We start from the raw sequence: 6,486 nt of genomic DNA, 5'->3' as shown, positions 1-6,486 counted from the left end.
GGCTGGACCCGTTTAAGCTCAGTTCTAACTCATCTGAAAAATCTAATGAGCCAAGCTCGAACTATAGTCTAGGCTCGACATAGATAAACGAGCTGAGCTTGAACAGGCAGTCGAGCTCGGTGAAGCTCGATTAGCCCGATTAAGCTGGGTTCATGCAGGTATATGATGTGTTAGTATATATATATATAAGCCATTTTTTTATGATAAAGCTAACAAAAAAGGACAACCTAATGAGTAAGACGTTGGGCTTTCACTTGAGAGTGCTGGGATCCCAGCATGTCTCTTTGCTTAAAAAAAAATTTGTTAAATAAAAATGATCAGCTCAAGCCAAGCCAAGCCGAGTGCTGCTCGGGCTGATCACGTACATGTGCTTTTCAAGTTTGGCTCGAGCGCAAGCAGAGCTTGAACATGCACTTTTTGGATGAGCCAAGTTCGAACCAGGCCAAGCTCGGTGGCTTGTGTGCAGCCCTACCTCTACCAAACCCTGCACAATTAAGCTACAGAACATATTCGGATACACATTTAGATATAATCAATTGGATTTTGTCAGAATTTGTGCTGGACTCGGGTTTGGATTCTGATGCAGACATACTCCAATTGAAATTGAGTTGGATTATTAATTAATGGTATAGAGGTTTCTCTGCGATCAAATGGACTTGGATATCCAACCCGAATCCAAAATGTTGTTGTGTGTGCCATCCAGGCTGCCTATTCTGGTGATCGACCTAAAAATACTGCAAAGGCTTACAACTAGGGGTGCAAATGGGTCAGACTTGGGCCGGATCTTAACAGATTGAAAACCGAATCTGAATCAGATCAAAGAAGGTAAGGTTGAATCCCGAAATATAAGTCGTAATACTGGATCCAGAAAAAATTGAACAAAAAAAGCTGTTTGCATGTAAAAAAATACAATTGTGTTGAATTTTGAATTGGATCAATTCTTGATCCAACTTAAAATGCTGATCCAAATCCAAAAGTAATCCAATTGGACAGATTTGAATCGAGTAGAATGTACATTCAGACCTTACTTAAAGAATCCATATTCAGAAAATACATGCCGGACACGGATCAAATATTCAACCATATCTGATCCATTTGTAGCCAACTGGCATGTCCGGATGTGGGGAAATGGTAGGAAAAATGCAAGTTGAAAAGAAAAAAAAGGCAACTTTTTCACCCGAACCAAACAAGAGAAAAATTTTCTAAAATGTCCTGATTTTGACATGAAAAATTTCTCCATCTGGTAGATGGAGAAATTCTTCCTAAAAAAGATTGATTTTAGGGCAGCCCTCACCCTAATAAAAAAAAAACTCTTGCCATGGTGGCTGGTGCAGTGGTGCTGCGTTCTCCTTCTTGGGAATGTTGTCATTCCTCTCCATTGAACATCTCACTCTTCTTTCAAGGATGACACCATCTTACACCTTCCCACCCCCATTTTTTCATGTCACAAACAAGAGAAATTTTTATTGAGAAAAGTGATCATATGTAAACTTTTCCTTTTCTCATGAGATTTTTTTTTTCACTTTCAAACTTTGTAAGAGCATCCAATCTTCAACCTCGGTAGATGGTATCCTAGATGGGATTGCAAACGATTTCATGATATTTTCAAAAAATATCAGTTATGGAAAAGTGCAACTGGAGTGTTGTGCGATCGTAGAATGTCATTGCAGTTGAAGGAAAAGTTTTATAAGACAACTATTAGGCCCGCTTTACTATATGGTACGGAATGTTGAGCTGCCAAGAGACATCATATTCAAAAAATGAGTGTAGCTGAGATGCGTATGCTTAGACGCATGCGTGAAAATACAATAAAAGATAAGATTCAGAATAAGGAGATACGTAAGAAGGTAGGCGTTGCACCCATTGAAAATAAGATGAGAGAGAATCGTTTACGATGGTTTGGACATATTCGGCGAAGGCCCAATGATGCTCCAATTAGAAGGATGAAAAAATGAAAAAATATATTACTTAAAAGAGGCCGGGGTTAGTAGGCATAGGAAGACTTGGATGGAGATGATAGGAAAGGATATGAATGCTTTGAACCTCACCGAGGACATGGCATTGGATAGAAATGATTGGAGGAGAAGGATTCATGTGGAAGACCCAGAATGATTTTCTGTTGGTTCATATCACCGACCCCAATTGTTTCGGGATGAAAGCGTAGTTGTTGTTGTATCAGTTATGAGCCGTGACCACCAAAACGCGTTGGGTGAGTTCTAAAACAATGACACACTCGGGTGTTTGATTCTCGGAGGACGAAAGTAGCCCCCCAACCCCAGTTGTGAGAGTTCCTTGTCGTTAGTGTGCTTGTAACATCAGATCCGTCCAACCCAATGGGTGAAAAGTCAAATGTACTAACCCACAACGAGAAAATTAGGGCTATATATACTCTCTTGGGCGGTATCCTGTCCCCACTGTATGAACACCGACGAATGGTATACTTTCGGGTAGATGTCAATAGTACTATATGGGGACGGTGGCTCTGTCTGACCGTCTGTGCCCCTGCTGCAGTTTGACCAGCCAGCACATTTTGAACCAAATCCAGGTACAGTCAACGTTTAATTTCATGACGTCCTCGAGGCCGACTTGGTGCGAAGGGAAAGGCGGGGAGGGAGCTCCACTTTAATTTGAGTGGAGTCGGTACCAACCAAGAACAGACACGTTTGTCCAGTACCAACCCCGCGCAGGTCCCTAGTCTTTCCCAGTTAGGGTATCGCATATCATGCTTTGGCTTTCCCATGCACGTTCCCTACCCCACCCCCAACTTGCGAGCCAGCCAGTTGCACCTTTAGTTGGCTTTTTGACATTGGGGGTCACCCAACAGAACAGCTCACCAACCCAAATCCCCAAACCGACGGTTGGTGGGCACCACGTGAATTGGTTGGCAAACAATGACTCGCCGGACCCAATAAGTCTCGGACCAGATCACCATAACACCAAGTTGTCATTATACATCAAAGTTATCTTCACAACTGTTGTGGCTCACAAGTCTTGTGGATTATTTGAAAATTTTCAGCCAACTTGTAATCTTCTTCTGAATAACACTAGGTAATATAGCTAGTCTTAGTTACTGATATGGAAAGATCGACTATCCATTATGCCAACAGAAGGGTTTTGGAACAAACTGAGTCACAGAGACAGATTCTTATAGACTAAAAAAGGAATCTAAGTGGGCATTATTTCGAAGTAAACATCAAAGGCCATATGTCGGTAAAAGAAGGGATGTATCATCCAGTTCATCACATTCAAAGTCTGCTTGGAGGCGCATGTTCTTCATTTCCTTTTGTCTCTATTTTGTTTTTCCTGCGGAAAATTATTAAGCGAATGAACACCACTCATCTCTCTCATGTAGGACCATATCTATTAAAATTACCAACATATGTAGCTTTCTGCCACACGGGGTCATGTGTCAAGCTGAAGGCCTAGGATCGAATCCCTCTGCCACATGGGGCGGCTGTTGTTCAGGTAGGGGTCCGCCTAAGCCTAACCCCAGCTTGCCTTCAAAAACAGAAATACGTGACGACGTGGTTTCTGTATCTGCTAAAAATGCCGTCTCACAGTTGCCTCATAACGCGTCCAAGAGTTTATTGGAAAAGGTCAAGATCGAGCTTTTTGTCGAAAGAAGAGTTTTTAATGTGAATTTCAGGAGTGCGTACATCAAAAGAATGACCGGTTATGGATCTCTTTAATGTATTTTAATGAAATTCCACAGTTCAATGTTACAACAAGGTCATATAAACGGATTTGGTTTGGAATTTGGCAATTTGGTAGTCTTCTATTTCGATGCAATCAAACAAGTTGACAAAAGAAGGGGTAATTGGGCCATCAAGATTCAGGGACGTAAGCATATATTCAAAAACGAAGTAAAAATATTAAACTGTTGTCCTCTCTGATTGGGTGCCGTATGGCCCGGAAAGAACAATCGCATGCAACGTAAGTTCGACTTAATCATACTTGGTAACTTGCCAAAGCGGGGCTGATGGGATACAATTTTCTTTGAGAGAGGGAGAGATTATTGTATCAAGCCAACAATGTCACATTAACTCACGGACCATGACAAGTCCATTTTGGAACGCCTGGACAAGTGTCACTATTATGGTTTCAAATTGCAAGACATAAGCGATTATATATATATATATATATATTAGTCGGTTAAATTGAGAAACACCCAGTCAATTATTGGAAACTCGAAAATTCTAAGTTACCATCCATTTCAAGAATTTATTGTCATGGAGGCATGGCGGCACAATCTGTCCTTCAGCTAATTCAATTGGACAAGAACATGGACATGCTAATAGTGGCCAAAAGCCCACCTCACTATTCAAGCATGTGTTCTTTCCTCCATTATTCGTACCTACAAAAGAGGAGCCTTTAATGTGCAAGCAGAGCACCATGGCCTTGTCCGTCAAAGGAGCCCACAATTGTTAACCCATTCTTGTCTCGAAAATCCAAAGCTCTTGTCCGGACTCATCATGGTTGCCCTATTCCAGAGACCTGCACCAAAATTTGGGTTCACCATAGATTTGTGATCACACGGCTCATGTATTCACTTTGCAGGAAAATGAAGGTGAAAATACTTTTCCAAACTCTCTCTCTCTCTCTCTCTCTCTCTCTCTCTCTCTCTCTCTCAACACGCGATAAATTCTTTAGAGAGAGAGAGATAAAAAGTAGCCGTCAGAAGGTAGACAGAGAAAGTGGGCGGTGTCATAACTTAGTTTCCAAGCTCAACCATCCACAGATTCCCCCCCCCCCCCCTCGACGTTCAAATTTTTCAAAAAGCAAATAATATTTATAAACCAGGCCCGTACCGAATAGAGAAAACAACGGCTCTCTCTCATCCATCCCCTCTCCAAGTCCAACCCTCTCTCTCTCCCCCCATCTCGCGCTTTTAAATCCTTTTAATATTTTATTTTTTAAAGATTTTGTGGAGCGAGGAACGAAGATGATGCCCCAGTACAAACTCCACCACGCCCGGGAATGCCAAACATCCGAGGAAAACGATAGCCGGAGCAGTGGCGCCACCACCAAGAGGAGGAAGCCCACCGTCGCCGAGATCGGAGGCGGTGCCGCTCTCCTCACGCCGACGACGACCACCGCTACCACCAACAACGATGGAGAAACGATCGAGGTGGCTCGGAAGCCCAGAGGTCGGCCGCCGGGGTCGAAGAACAAGCTGAAGCCGCCCATCATCATCACCAGGGACAGCGACAACGCCATGAGGCCGCACGTCCTCGAGGTCTCCAGCGGCTGCGACGTCGTCGAGGGGGTGGCCCAGTTCGTCCGGCGACGCCAGTTCGGTCTCTGCGTCATGAGCGGCTCCGGGAGCGTCGCCAACGTCACCCTCCGCCAGCCAACCACCCCCGGCGCAACCGTCACCTTCCACGGCCGCTTCGACATCCTTTCCCTCTCCGCCACCTACCTCCCCGCCGCCAACTCCGGCGGCTTCACGATATCACTCGCCGGAGCTCAGGGCCAGGTCGTAGGGGGGTCGGTCGTCGGGCCATTGCTCGCCGCCGGGACGGTGATCATCGTCGCTGCATCATTCGCCAGCCCTTCTTATCACCGGATTCCGGAGGAGGAACAGATGCAGACGCCACCGACTAGCAGCACCGCCACCACCGTCTCGGATACGTGCGCCATGTCGGTTTACGCAGTTGCTCCGACTCCCGTGAGCTGCCATCTGACGCCCGACGTATTCTGGTCACCTTCTGCTCGGCCACCACCACCACCACCTCCTTATTAATTAACCACAAAGCAAGCAATGAAGAGAAAGAAGAGATTTTTGGTGTTTGTAGGTTTCTTTACTTTTTCGTCTCTTTGTTTTTTGTTCAAAATGCACAGAAATTATTAATTAAGTTGCTGATTATGACGATGATATGATTCTGCTTTTAATTGGGGTGTCAGAGTCTAGGGCAAGGGGAAAGAGATGCTCACGGGTCTATTGTCGGGTTCTGCCTGAGGGGATTCTGAGCGGATGAACATGAAATGAGCAGGGGTGTGTGTGGGTGTGTGTCAGGTTTCCGGTCGACGGGGAACGTCTTGTCGCATCACCGATGAGGATGCCAGTTTGCTTTTTTTTTTTTTTGCTATATCTGGCTTCGCTTCTTCTCCTGAGTTCTCTTATTCATTCATGTGAGTTTGAAGATTTGGTGAGGTGGGTACTTTTGTGGACTTCTTTTTGCTTAATATGGACGGGTGCTCCTGCCGTGCCTTGGACGGGTAGGGTTTTGTAGAGATGCACACGCCATCTCTCTCTCTCTCTCTCTCTCTCTCTCTCTCTCTCTCTCTCTCTCTCTCTCTCTCTCTCTTCCTTGGTGAGACGCCAACCAACCATCCCTGTACTAGGGAGGATACGTCTCTGTCCGTCTGCATCTCATCGGAATGCCTGTAATTTGCTTTTCCCTTCTCCCTTTTCATTTTTATACGTTTGTTGTGTACTTGGGATCTGCTGTGCAGTACAACCTGCTGGTTGGAAATGGAATTGGT

The 6,486-nt window shown here is 44.8% G+C and overlaps 1 pseudogene; it reads left to right on the top strand.

The window, feature by feature from the left end:
• The first annotated feature begins 4,864 nt into the window (after positions 1-4,864).
• LOC149846043 (AT-hook motif nuclear-localized protein 28 pseudogene) lies at positions 4,865-5,877 on the top strand (annotated as a pseudogene).
• The last annotated feature ends 609 nt before the right edge of the window (positions 5,878-6,486 follow it).

Source organism: Nuphar pumila, chromosome 2, assembly GCF_984573655.1.
Source record: "Nuphar pumila chromosome 2, dmNupPumi1.hap1.1, whole genome shotgun sequence".
NCBI classification, from domain to species: domain Eukaryota; kingdom Viridiplantae; phylum Streptophyta; class Magnoliopsida; order Nymphaeales; family Nymphaeaceae; genus Nuphar; species Nuphar pumila.
This window is presented reverse-complemented; position numbering and strand designations above follow the sequence as displayed.